Source organism: Orcinus orca, chromosome 2, assembly GCF_937001465.1.
Source record: "Orcinus orca chromosome 2, mOrcOrc1.1, whole genome shotgun sequence".
Taxonomy (NCBI): domain Eukaryota; kingdom Metazoa; phylum Chordata; class Mammalia; order Artiodactyla; family Delphinidae; genus Orcinus; species Orcinus orca.
In genome coordinates this window covers 112352340-112367325 of record NC_064560.1, presented here as the reverse complement: position 1 = coordinate 112367325, position 14986 = coordinate 112352340, and the positions used below count along the sequence as shown (strand labels likewise).

At 38.1% G+C, this 14986-nt stretch overlaps 1 long non-coding RNA gene across 1 annotated transcript in view; it reads left to right on the top strand.

The window, feature by feature from the left end:
* The window catches only part of LOC125963528 (uncharacterized), a 333066-nt gene extending 318080 nt beyond the window's left edge, over positions 1-14986 (top strand). Inside the window, exon 2 of the long non-coding RNA XR_007475582.1 lies at positions 14898-14986. This is a non-coding gene — a long non-coding RNA (uncharacterized LOC125963528). The remainder of the gene's footprint in view (positions 1-14897) is intronic.

The window sequence follows — 14986 nt, the reverse complement described above, 5'->3', positions numbered from 1 at the left end:
GTGTGTAAAGGCAACATCCTGGAGAAGCCATAGGCCATTGGGGGAGACAGTCAAATAATAAGCAATTGCCCTATGAGGTCTATCAATTATAACATTGCTTATAATAGAAAGCTAATGGAAACAGCTTCAATGGTCCACAAATAAAGGCTTGATTAATATATGAGTACATATTTACAATCAGACATATCCAACCATTACACATGAAGGTAAGGATCTACATTTACTGGCTTAGAAAGATGGGTGTGAAATATTGTTGAGTAAACAATAAAAGCAGGTTATAAAAATAGTACAGTAGGCTCATTAGGAAGGACCTTCAAGATGGCGGAGGAGGAGTAAGACATAGAGATCACCTTCCTCCCCACAGATACATCAGAAATACATCTACATGTGGAACAACTCCTACAGAGCACCTACTGAATGATGGCAGAAGACCTCAGACCTCCCAAAAGGCAAGAAACTCCCCACGTACCTGGGTAGGGCAAAAGAAAAAAGAAAAAACAGAGACAAAGAATAGGGACGGGACCTGTACCAGTGGGAGGGAGCTGTGAAGGAGGAAAGGTTTCCACACACTAAGAAGCCCCTTCGCGGACGGAGACTGTGGGTGGTGGAGGGGGGAGCTTCGGGGTCATGGAGGAAAGCGCAGCCACAGGGGTGCGGAGGGTAAAGTGGAGAGATTCCCGCACAGAGGATCAGTGCCGACCGGCACTCACCAGCCCGAGAGGCTTGTCTGCTCACCTGCCAGGGCGGGCGGGGGCTGGGAGCTGAGGCTTGGGCTTCGGTCGGAGCGCAGGGAGAGGCCTGGGGTTGGCTGAACACAGCCTGAAGGGGGCTAGTGCACCACAGCTAACCAGGAGGGAGTCCAGGAAAAAGCCTGGACCTGCTGAAGAGGCAAGAGACCATTGTTTCAGGGTATGTGAGGAGAGGAGATTCCTTGCCTGTCTGCCCACAGAAGGCAGAGAACCGACTGAACAAGCTCCAGAGACGGGCACGAGCCACAGCTATCACCTCAGACACCAGAGACGGGCATGAAATGCTAATGCTGCTGCTGCAGCCACCAAGAAGCCTGTGTGCAAGCACAGGTCACTATCCACACCACCCTCCCGGGAGCCTGTGCAGCCCACCACTGCCAGGGTCCTGTGATCCAGGGACAACTTCCCCAGGAAAAAAACATAGCACACCTAAGGCTGGTGCAACGTCACGCCAGCCTGTGCCACCATAGGCTTGCCCCGCATTCTGTACCTATCCCTCCCCACGGCCTGAGTGAGCCAAGCCCCCTAATCAGCTGCTACTTAAACCCCGTCCACTCTGAGTGAAGAACAGATGCTCTCAGACGACCTACGTGCAGAGGCAGGGCCAAATCCAAAGCTGAACCCCAGGAGCTGTGCAGACAAAGAAGAGAAAGGGAAATCTCTCCCAGCAGCCTCAGAAGCAGCGGATTAAATCTCCACAATCAACCTGATGTACCCTGCATCTCTAGAATACCTGAACAGACAATGAATCATCCTAAAATTGAGGCAGTGGACTTTGGGAGCAACTGTAGACTTGGGGTTTGCTTTCTGCATCTTATTTGTTTCTGGTTTTACATTTATTTTAGTTTAGTATTTACAGCTTATTATCACTGGTAGATTTGTTTATTGAATTCGTTGCTCTCTTCCTTTTTGTAATATATATATATATATATATATTTTTTTTTTCCTTATTCTTTTTTGTGAGTGTGTATGTGTATGCTTCTTTGTGTGATTTTCTCTGTATAGCTTTGCTTTTATCATTTATCCTAGGGTTCTGTCTATCCAGTCTTTTTTTTTTTTTTTTTTAGTATAGTTTTTAGCACTTGATATCATTGGTGGATTTGTTTTTTGGTTTGGTTGCTCTCTTCTTTCTTTCTTTTTTCTTTTTCTTATTACCTTTCAATTTTTTTATTTTTAATAATTTTTTATTTTAATACCTTTATTTTTTTCTTTCTTTCTTTCCATTTTTCTCCCATTTCTTCTGAGCTGTGTGGCTGACAGGGACTTGGTGCTCTGGCCAGGCATCAGGCCTGTGACTCTGAGGTGGAGAGCCAAGTTAAGGACATTGGTACCCAAGAGACCTCCTGGGCCCATGTAATATCAAATGGTGAAAGCACTCCAAGAGATCTCAACTCAATGCTAAGATCCACCCCCACTCAACGAGCAGCAAGCTACAGTGCTAGACACCCTATGCCAAACAACTAACAAGACAGGAACACAACACCACCCATTAGCAGTGAGGCTGCCTAAAGTCATAACAAGGTCACAAACATCCCAAAACACAACATCAGATGTGGTTCTGCCAACCAGAAAGACATGACCCAGCCTCATCCACCAGAGCACAGGCACCAGTCCCCTCCACCAGGAGGCCTACATAACCCACTGAACCAACTTTAGCCACTGGGGGAAGACACTAAAAATAACGGGAACTACAAACCTGCAGCCTGTGAAAAGGAGACCCCAAACACAGTAAGTTAAGAAAAATGAGAAGACAGAAACACACAGCAGACAAAGAAGCAAGGTAAAAACACACAAGACCAAACAAATGAAGAGGAAATAGGCAGTCTACATGAAAAAGAACTCACAGTAATGATAGTAAAGATGATCCAAAACCTTGGAAATAGAATGGAGAAAATACAGGAAACATTTAACAAGGACCTAGAACTAAAGAGCAAAACAAAAATGATGAACAACACAATAAATGAAATTTAAAATTCTCTAGAAGGAATCAATAGCAGAATAACTGAGGCAGAAGAACGGATAAGTGACCTGGAAGGTAAAATAGTGGAAATAACTACCAGAGAGCAGAATAAAGAAAAAAGAATGAAAAGAATAGAGGACAGTCCTAGAGACCTCTGGGACAACATTAAATGCACCAACATTCGAATTATAGGGGTCCTAGAGGAAGAAGAGAAAAAGAAAGGGACTGAGAAAATATTTGAAGAGATTATAGTTGAAAACTTCCCTAATACGGGAAAGGAAATAGTCAATCAGGTCAAGGAAGCCAAGAGAGACCCATACAGGATAAATCCAAGGAAAAACACGCCAAGACACATATTAATCAAACCATCAAAAATTAAATAAATACAAAAAATATTAAAAGCAGCAAGGGAAAAACAACAAATAACATACAAGGGAATCCCCATGAGGTCAACAGCTGGTCTTGCAGCAGAATCTCTGCAAGCCAGAAGGGAATGACAGGACATATGTAAAGTGATGAAAGGGAAAAACATACAACCAAGATTATTCTACCCAGCAAAGATCTCATTCAGATTTGATGGAGAAATTAAAACCTTTACAGACAAGCAAAAGATAAGAGAATTCAACACCACAAAACCAGCTTTACAATAAATGCTAAAGGAACTTCTGTGGGCAGGTAACACAAGAGAAGGAAAAGACGTACAATAACAAACCCAAAACAATTAAGAAAATGGTAATAGGAACATACATATCTACAATTACCTTAAATGTAAATGGATTAAATGCTCCAACCAAAAGACAAAGACTCGCTGAATGGATACAAAAACAAGACCTGTATATATGCTGTCTACAAGAGACCCACTTCAGACCTAGAGACACATACAGACTGAAAGTGAGGGGATGGAAAAAGATATTCCATGCAAATGGAAATCAAAAGAAAGCTGGAGTAGCAATTCTCATATCAGACAAAATAGACATTAAAATAAAGACTATTACAAGAGACAAAGAAGGACACTACATAATGAACAAGGGATCAATGCAAGAAGAAGATAAAACAATTGTAAATATTTATGTACCCAACATAGGAGCACCTCAATATATAAGGGAAATGCTCACAGCCATAAAAGGGGAAATCAACAGTAACACAATCATAATACGGGACTTTAACACTCCACTTTCACCAATGGACAGATCATCCAAAATGAAAATATATGAGGAAACACAAGCTTTAAGTGATACACTGAACAAGATGGACTTAATTGATAATTATAGCACATTCTGTCCAAAAACAACAGAACACACTTTCCCCTCAAGGGCTCATGGAACATTCTCCAGCATAGACCATATCTTGGATCACAAAACAAGCCTTAGTAAATTTATGAAAATTGATATCATATCAAGTACTTTTTCGACCACAACACTAGGAGACTAAATATCAATTACAGGAAAGAATCTGTAAAAAATACAAACACATGGAGGCTAAACAATACACTACTAAATAACCAAGAGAGCACTGAAAAAATTAAAGAGGAAATCAAAAAATATATACAAACAAATGACAATGAAACACGACGACACAAAACCTATGTGATGCAGCAAAAGCAATTCTAAGAGGGAAGGTTATAGCAATACAGTCCTTCTTCAAGAAACAAGAAACATCTCAAATTTAAAAAGTAGCCTTAAACCTAAAGCAATTAGAAAAAGAAGAAAAAAAACCCCCCAAACTTAGCAGAAGGAAAGAAATAAAAAAGATCACATCAGAAATGAATGAAGAAGAAATGAAAGAAACGATAGCAAAGATCAATAAAACTTAAAGCTGATTCTTTGAGAAGATAACCAATATTGACAAACCATTAGCCAGACTCATCAAGAAAAAATGGGAGAAGACTCCAATCAACAGAATTAGAAATGAAAAAGGGGAAGTAACAACTGACTCTGCAGAAATACAAAGGATCATGAGAGATTACTACAAGCAACTCTATGCCAATAAAATGAACAACTTGGAAGAAATGGACGAATTCTTAGAAAAGCACAACCTTCTGAGACTGAACCAGGAAGAAATAGAAAATATGAACAGACCAATCACAAGCACTGAAATTGAAACTCTGATTAAAAATCTTCCAACCAACAAAAGCCCAGGACCGGATGGCTTCACAGGCGAATTCTATCAAACACTTAGAGAAGAGCTAACACCTATCCTTCTCAAACTCTTCCAAGATATAGTAGAGGGAGGAACACTCCCACACTCATTCTACGAGGCCACCATCACCCTGATACCAAAATCAGACAAAGATGTCACACAAAAAAGAAAACTACAGGCCAATATCGCTGATGAATATAGATGCAAAAATCCTCAACAAAATACTAGCAAACAGAATCCAACAGCACATTAAAAGGATCATACACCATGATCAAGAGGGGTTTATCCCAGGAATGCAAGGATTCTTCAATATACGCAAATCAGTCAATGTGATAAAGCATATTAACAAAATGAAAGAGAAAAACCATATGATCATCTCAATAGATGCAGAAAAAGCTTTTGACAAAATTCAACACCCATTTATGATAAAAATCCCTCCATAGAGTAGGCATAGAGGGAACTTACCTCAACATAATAAAGGCCATATATGATGAACCCACAGCCAGCATTGTTCTCAATGGTGAAAAACTGAAACCATTTCCCCTAAGATCATGAACAAGACAAGGCTGCCCACTCTCACCACTACTATTCAACATAGTTTTGGAAGTTTTAGTCACAGCAATCAGAGAAAAAACAAGAAATGAAAGGAATCCAAATCAGAAAAGAAGAAATAAAATAGTCACTGTTTGCAGATGACATGATACTATACATACAGTATTCTAAAGATGCTACCAGAAAACTACTAGAGCTAATCAATGAATTTGGTAAAGTAGCAGGATACAAAATTAATGCACAGGAACCTCTTGCATTCCTATACACTAATGATGAAAAGTCTGAGAGAACAACTAAGGAAACACTTCCATTTACAATAAAATTTACCCTTCCATTGCAACAAAAAGAATAAAATACCTAGGAATAAACCTACCTAAGGAGACAAAAGACCTGTATGCAGAAAACTATAAGACACTGATGAAAGAAATTAAAGATGATACAAACAGATGGAGAGATATACCATGTTCTTGGATTGGAAGAATCAACATTGTGAAAATGACTATACTACCCAAAGTACTCTACAGATTCAATGCAATCCCTATCAAACTACCACTGGCATTTTTCACAGAAGCAGAACAAAAAATGTCACAATTTGTATGGAAACATGAAAGACCCCAATTAGCCAAAGCAATATTGAGAAAGAAAAACGGAGCTGGAGGAATCAGGCTCCGTGATTTCAGACTATACTACAAAGCTACAGTAATCAGGAAAGTATGAAAAAACAAAAAAGACAGTATGGTACTGGCACAAAAACAGAAATATAGATCAATGCAACAGGATAGAAAGCCCAGAGATAAACCCATGCACATATGGTCACCTTATCTTTGATAAAGGAGGCAGGAATATACAACGGAGAAAAGACAGCCTCTTCAATAAATGGTGCTGGGAAAACTGGACAGCTACATGTAAAAGAATGAAATTAGAACACTCCCAAACGCCATACACAAAAATAAACTCAAAATGCATTAAAGACCTAAATGTAAGGCCAGACACCATCAAACTCCTAGAGGAAAACATAGGCAGAACACTCTATGACATAAATCACAGCAAGATCCTTTTTGACCCACCACCTAGAGAAATGGAAATAAAATAAATAAATGGGACCTAATGAAATTTAAAAGCTTTTGCACAGCAAAGGAAACCATGAACAAGATGAAAAAGAACCCTCAGAATGGGAGAAAGTATTTACAAACGAAGCAACTGACAAAGGATTAACCTCCAAAATATAGAAGCAGCTCATGCAGCTCAATACCAAAAAACAAACAACCCAATCCAAAAATGGGCAGCAGACCTAAATATACATTTCTCCAAAGAAGATATACAGATTGCCGACAAACACATGAAAGGATGCTCAACATCACTAATCATTAGAGAAATGCACATCAAAACTACAATGAGGTATCACCTCACACTGGTCAGAATGGCCATCATCCAAAAATCTACAAACAGTAAATGCTGGAGAGGGTGTGGAGAAAAGGGAACCCTCTTGCACTGTTGGTGGAAGGTAAACTGATACAGCCACTATGGAGAAGAGTATGGAGGTTCCTTAGAAAAGTAAAAACAGAACTACCATATGACTCAGCAATCCCACTACTGGGCATATACCCGGAGGAAACCATAATTCAAAAAGAGTCATGTGCCACAATGTTCATTGCAGCTCTATTTACAATAGCCAAGACGTGGAAGCACCCTAAGTGTCCGTCGAGTGATGAATGGATAAAGAAGATGTGGCACATATATACAATGGAATATTACTCAGCCATAAAGAGAAACTCAATTGAGTTATTTGTAGTGAGGTGGATGGAACTAGAGAATATCATACAGAGTGAAATAAGTCAGAAAGGGAAAACCAAATACTGCATGCTAACACATATATATGGAATCTAAAAAAAATTAAAAGTTTCTGAAGGACCTAGGGGCAGGAGAGGGATAAAAAGGCAAACGTAGAGAAGGAACCTGAGAACACGGGGAGGGGGAAGTGTAAACTGGAAAGAAGTGAGAGGGTAGCATGGACATATATACACTACCAAATGTAAAATAGATAGCTAGTGGGAAGCAACCACATAGCACAGGGAGATCAGCTCGGTGCTTTGTGTCCCCCCAGAGGGGTGGGAGAGGGAGGGTGTGATGAAGACGCAAGATGGAGGGGATATGGAGATATATGTATATGTATAACTGATTTACGTTGTTATACAGCAGAACCTAATACACTATTGTAAAGCAATTATACTCCAATGAAGATGGTAAAAAAAAATGATATGAAGTTCAAAGATACTTTTTATGACTATTTTTCAGAAATAAGAAAAAAATTCATTTTAAAATGGTGGCCTGGAAGTTCTATTAAAATGCTTTGTTTTGCTCTTGGAATTACCCACCTAATGTGAACCAAGAGAGACCAAGCCTGTGTTCAAATAGATCAAGCAAGTGATGATGAGGAGGAGAAAACAAGAAGAGAACACCTCTGTTTTTGTCTTTCTGTCATCTTTTTCTGGCTTTGGTATCAGGGTGATGGTGGCCTCGTAAAATGAGTGTCAGAGTGTTCCCCCACTTCTGTTTTTGTGCCAGTACCATACTGTCGTGATTACTGTACTTTGTAGTGTAGTCTGAAGTCCAGGAGCCTGATTCCACCAGCTCAGTTTTTCTTTCTCAAGATTGCATTGGCTAATCGGGATCTTTCATGTTTCCATACAAATTGTGAAATATTTTGTTCTAGTTCTGTGAAAAATGCCAGTGGTAGTTTGACAGGGATTGCATTGAATCTGTAGATTGCTTTGGGTAGTATAGTCATTTTCACAATGTTGATTCTTCCAATCAAAGAACATGGTATATCTCTCCATCTGTTTGTATCATCTTTAATTTCTTTCATCAGTGCCTTATAGTTTTCTGCATACAGGTCCTTTGTCTCCTTAGGTAGGTTTATTCCTAGGTATTTTATTCTTTTTGTTGCAATGGAAGGGTAAATTTTATTGTAAAAAAATTTTACAATAAATTTTATTGTAAATGGAAGCGTTTCCTTAGTTATTCTCTCAGATTTTTCATCATTAGTGTATAGGAATGCAAGAGGTTCCTGTGCATTAATTTTGTATCCTGCTACTTTACCAAATTCATTGATTAGCTCTAGTAGTTTTCTGGTAGCATCTTTAGGATACTGTATGTATAGTATCATGTCATCTGCAAACAGTGACAGTTTTCTTTTTTTCTGATTTGGATTCCTTTTATTCCTTTTACTCTGATTGCTGTGGATAAAACTTCCAAAACTATGTTGAATAGTAGTGATGAGAGTGGGCAACCTTGTCTTGTTCCTGATTTTAGTGGCAGTGGTTTCAGTTTTTCACCATTGAGAACAATGTTGGCTGTGGGTTTATCATATATGGCCTTTATTATGTTGAGGTAAGTTCCCTTTATGCCTACTCTATGGAGGGATTTTATCATAAATGGGTGTTGAATTTTGTCAAAAGCTTTTTCTGCCTCTGTTGGGATGATCATATGTTTTTTCCCCAATTTGTTAATATGCTTTATCACATTGACTGATCTGAATATATTGAAGAATCCTTGCATTCCTGGGATAAACCCCAGTTGATCATGGTGGATGATCCTTTTAATGTGCTGTTGGATTCTGTTTGCTAGTATTTTGTTGAGGATTTTTGCATCTATATTCATCAGTGATATTGGCCTGTAGTTTTCTTTTTTGTGTGACATCTTTGTCTGATTTTGGTATCAGGGTGATGGTGGCCTCGTAGAATGAGTGTGGGAGTGTTCCTCCCTCTACTATATCTTGGAAGAGTTTGAGAAGGATAGGTGTTAGCTCTTCTCTAAGTGTTTGATAGAATTCGCCTGTGAAGCCATCCGGTCCTGGGCTTTTGTTGGTTGGAAGATTTTTAATCAGAGTTTCAATTTCAGTGCTTGTGATTGGTCTGTTCATATTTTCTATTTCTTCCTGGTTCAGTCTCAGAAGGTTGTGCTTTTCTAAGAATTCGTCCATTTCTTCCAAGTTGTTCATTTTATTGGCATAGAGTTGCTTGTAGTAATCTCTCATGATCCTTTGTATTTCTGCAGAGTCAGTTGTTACTTCTTTTTCATTTCTAATTCTATTGTTTTTTTATTTTTTAGGGAGTAATATGTATAATTTATTGAATGGCAGATATGCCTTAATAAAGATGTTTCTGAAACAGCAAGTAATTTTGGCCCTTAGGAGCTTTAACATTCACGGAGAGAACATTTTATTTGTATATTATATTTTTTCATTAATTCATTTATTTATTTATTTTAACACCTTTATTAGAGTATATTTCCTTTACAATGGTGTGTTATTTTCTGCCTTGTAACAAAGTGAATCAGCTATACATATATCCCCATATCTCCTCCCTCTTGCATCCCCCTCCCACCCTCCCGATCCCGCCCCTCTAGGTGACCACAAAGCACTGAGCTGATCTCCCTGTGCTATGCAGCTGGTTCCCACTAGCTATTTTTTTTTTCTTATTAGTTATCCTTTTTATACACAGCAGTGTATACATGTCAATCCCAATCTCCCAATTAATCACACCACAATCCCCACTCCTTTCCACTTTCCCCCCTTTGTGCCCATAGGTTTTTTTCCCTACTTCTGTGTCTCAATTTCTGCTCGGCAAACTGATTCATCTGTACCATTTTCTAGGTTCCACATATATACGTTAATATACAATATTTGCTTTTCTCTTTCTGACTTACTTCACTCTGTATGACATGCTCTAGATGCATCCAAGTCTCCACAAATGACCCAATTTCATTCCTTTTTATGGCCGAGTAATATTCCATTGTATATATGTACCACATCTTCTTTATCCATTCGTCTGTCGATAGGCATTTAGGTTTCTTTCATGTGCCAGCTATTGTAAATAGTGCTGCAATGAACATTGGGGTGCATGTGTCTTTTTGAATTATGGTTTTCCCAGGGTATATGACCAGTAGTGGGATTGCTGGGTCATATGGTAATTCTATTTTTAGTTCTTTAAGGAACCTCCATACTGTTCTCCATAGTGGCTGTATCAATTCACATTCCCACCAGCAGTGCAAGAGTGTTCCCTTTTCTCCACACCCTCTCCAGCATTTATTTTTTGTAGATTTATGACGATGGCCATTCTGACTGGTGTTAGGTGATATCTCATTGTAGTTTTGATTTGCATTTCTCCAATAATTAGTGATGTTGAACAGCTTTTCATGTGTTTCTTGGCCATCTGTATGTCTTCTTTGTAGAAATGTCTATTTAGGTCTTCTACCCATTTTTGGATTGGGTTGTTTACTTTTTTAATATTGAGCTGCATAAGCTGTTTATATATTTTGGATATTAATCCTTTGTTCAATAGTTTTTTGCAAATATTTTCTCCCATTCTGAGGGTTGTCTTCTCGTCTTGTTTATGGTTTCCTTTGCTGTACAAAAGATTTGAAGATTCATTAGGTCCCGTTTGTTTGTTTTTGTTTTTATTTCCATTATTCTAGGAGGTGGATCAAAAAAGATCTTGCTGTGATTTATGTCAAAGAGTGTTCTTTGTTTTCTTCTAAGAGTTTTATAGTGTCCGGTCTTACATTTAGGTCTCTAGTCCATTTTGAGTTTAATTTTGTGTATGGTGTTAGTGAGTGTTCTAATTTCATTTGTTTACATGTAGCTGTCCAGTTTTCCCAGCACCACTAATTGAAGAGACTGTCTTTTCTCCATTGTATATCTTTGCCTCCTTTGTCATAGATTAGTTTGCCATTGGTGCATGGGTTTATCTCTGGGCTGTGTATCCCGTTCCATTGATCTATATTTCTGTTTTTGTGCCAGTACCATATTGTCCTGATTATTGTAGCTTAGTAGCATAGTCTGAAGTCAGGGAGTCTGATTCCTCCAGCTCCATTTTTTTCCCTCAAGACTGCTTTGGATATTCATGGTTTTATTTGTCTCCTACAAACTTTAAGATTTTTTTGTCCTAGATCTTTAAAATGCCATTGGTAATTTGATAGGGATTGCATTGAATCTGTAGATTGCTTTGGGTAGTACAGTCATTTTCACAATATTGATTCTTCCAATCCAAGAACATGGTATATCTCTCCATCTGTTGGTATCATCTTTAATTTCTTTCATCAGTGTCTTATAGTTTTCTGCATACAGGTCTTTAGTCTCCCTAGGTAGGTTTATTCCTAGGTGTGTTATTCTTTTTGTGGCAATGGTAGATGGGAGTGTTTCCTTAATTTCTCTTTCAGATATTTCATCAGTATTGTATAGGAATGCAAGTGATTTCTGTGTATTAATTTTGTATCCTCCAACCTTTCCACATTCATTGATTAGCTCTAGTAATTTTCTGGTGGCATCTTTAGGATTCTGTATCTATACTATTATGTCATCTGCAAACTGTGACAGTTTTACTTCTTCTTTTCCGATTTGTATTCCTTTTATTTCTTTTTCTTCTCTGATTGCTGTGGCTAGGACTTCCAAAACTATATTGAGTAATAGTGGTGAGAGTAGACATCCTTGTCTTGTTCCTGATCTTAGAGGAAATGCTTTCAGTTTTTCACCATTGAGAATGATGTTTGCTGTGGGTTTCTCATATATGGCCTTTATTATGTTGAAGTAGGCTCCCTCTATGCCCACTTTCTATAGAGTTTTTATCATAAATGGGTGTGGCATTTTGTCAAAAGCATTTTCTGCATCTACTGATATGATCATATGTTTTTTACTCTTTAATTTGTTAATATGGTGTATCACATTGATTGATTTGCATATATTGAAGAATCCTTACATCTCTGGGATAAATCCCACTTGATCATGGTGTATGAACCTTTTAATGTGTTGTTGGATTCTGTTTGCTAGTATTTTGTTGAGGTTTTTGCCTCTATATTCATCAGTGATATTGGTCTGTAATTTTCCTTTTTTTTTGTAGTATCTTTGTCTGGTTTTGGTATCAGGGTGATGGTGGCCTCATAGAATTTGTTTGGGAGTTTTCCTTCCTCTGCAATTTTTTGGAAGAGTTTGATAAGGATGGGCATTAGCTCTTCCCTAAATGTTTGAGAGAATTCACCTGTGAAGCCACCTGGTCCTGGACTTTTGTTGGAAGATTTTTATCACAGTTTCAATTTCATTACTTGTTACTGGTGTGTTCATATTTTCTGTTTCTTCCTGGTTCAGTCTTAGAAGGTCATACATTTCTAAGAATTTGTCCATTTCTTCCAGGTTGTCTATTTTATTGGCATAGAGTTGCTTGTAGTAGTCTCTCAGGATGATTTGTATTTCTGCGGTGTCTGTTGTAACTTCTCCTATTTCATTTCTAATTTTATTGATTTGAGTCCTCTCCCTCTTTTTTTTTATGAGTCTGGCTAAAAAACCGCGGTGCGGTGGGGATGGTAGTTGCTGAATTGGGCGATTGGGATTGACATGTATACGCTGATGTGTATAAAATTGATGACTAGTAAGAACCTGCAGTATAAAACACACAAACAAACAACTAATACTAAACTTTCTTTGGGTTATTTGTATGTAAATATGTTAATATAAATGTTTCAGACATTACATGAAATTTCTAAAAATCTTATATGTTCTGGTATAATGTTATAAGTCATAATTCTAGTTATTACTTTAAAATGTATATCTCAGAAATAACTAAATTTCCTTGTCAATTGCATTATTATGAACATTCATCAAATCTTTATCCGTGGTCATTTTTAAGTCTTTTGTTATTTACAGACAGTTCTGGGTGTACTCTGATGCTTTTGCAAATATGTTCCTATAAAAGGGTTTCATCTTCAAGGAATTCATGGAAAAGACTCTGACAAGTACAGGTTTCTGGTAACTGACTATACTGCTGAACTGAATAAATAAGCATTTTCAGAACTCTAAAGGAAAACCGATGAATTCATAAAAGTACTAACAAAAGATCAAGATGAAAAAAAATAATTAATTACATGGGACTGAGTGAACTGATGAGGATGATTATAATTCTTGTGATTTTCTGTTTGAATAAAAAAAAAAATCCCACAAGGACTCAGAGGCAAAAAATATGCAAATCAATTTTCACTGCAAAGTAAAGGAGCTGTTACAGTGGAGGATTCCTGGGCTGAATGTCAATATTATGACATAGTATGGGTGTATTTCATGTTTGGTAATTGCAATCATTGTTGCTTTTGTTGTGGTCATCCATTCACAATGCTTGGTGTCAGTTTATTTATCTCTTGTAAAAATAAAATACAGTGTTTGTGTGTGGGAAAAAAAAAAAAAAGAATAAAGGCAGTCTCTGGGCCTCTGGGAGGAAAGTCAGAGAGGCAAAGACCTGGCTCAGGGCTCTCCCCGTACATGAAGTAGACAATTGCTCTTAATATTTAAGACATTACTATTCCTGGAGGTATATGTTTAGTCCAACATAGTTTAAAAACTACAAAGCCAGAGGAAACAGTTTTGAATTAACATAACTTGAGTGACTTTACAAAATGATTTACTCAGAACACTCAGAAAAATCAATCATTTGAAAAATTGTAAGGGATTGGGGTTTTCTAAATTTGAAGTTACTGCTAATGATTTAACTTAGCTGGAGGGAAAATGAAGTCTTTCTGTCAACTACAGGTTGTTCAGCCAGGGAAGGTCAAAAAAGAGCACACACACAGAAAGAACAAACTCTGATATTCATGAGAAGTGATGGTCTTTTCTAAAATGAAGTTCCAACTGAAATGTAAGAAGTCAGCTAGAGGCAATGATTCCAAGGGTTTTTGAAGAAGGCATCAGAGAAGAGTGATAGAGATGCAAATTTCAAGCTTTCTGTACAGCTTCAGCCCAGCAGAGATCTGGAGTGAAGAGAAACTATTTCCTCAAGACTTCAGTGCCTGTCCATCTGGAAGTTGAAAAAATAAAGTAGGCAGGAAAAATAGAGACAGCCCAATCTGGTGTATGGTTTGGTTTATGGCCACAGAAAGTTCAGCTAACTCCATCTTCCCTGTTCACATACAGAGAAGTTTCTCCCTTGTCCCTTACACCCACCTTTGCTTTCTTCCTCAGGTAAGTTAAGTCCTCAGACAGGGCCACCAACACTCTTTGGTTCGTGACACTAGATGTTTTCTAAGGAATTCCGTTTTGGAGCAGACAGTGTGTAAAGTAGATTTAAAAATGTACCACTCTCCTCGCTCTTCCTTTATATGTTTGCAATAAACATACTATTCCTTTTCTTTTTAAGGAGTTTTTTGTGAAACACTACGAAAAACAGCTAGGGAGTAACAAAAATAACCAAAGTTAATCTTCAAGAAATCTTCAAATAGTTATAGTGTCTGTCCCTGTTCTGAAGTAAAAAGCAGGGGGAGGGCTTCCCTGGTGGCGCAGTGGTTGAGAATCTGCCTGCTAATGCAGGGGACACGGGTTCGAGCCCTGGTCTGGGAAGATCCCACATGCCGCGGAGCAACTAGGACCATGAGCCACAACTACTGAGCCTGCGTGTCTGGAGCCTGTGCTCCGCAACAAGAGAGGCCGCGATAGAGAGAGGCCCGCGCACCGTGATGAAAAGTGGCCCCCGCTTGCCACAACTAGAGAAAGCCCTCACACAGAAACGAAGATCCAACACAGCCAAAAATAAATTAAAAAAAAAAAAAAAAA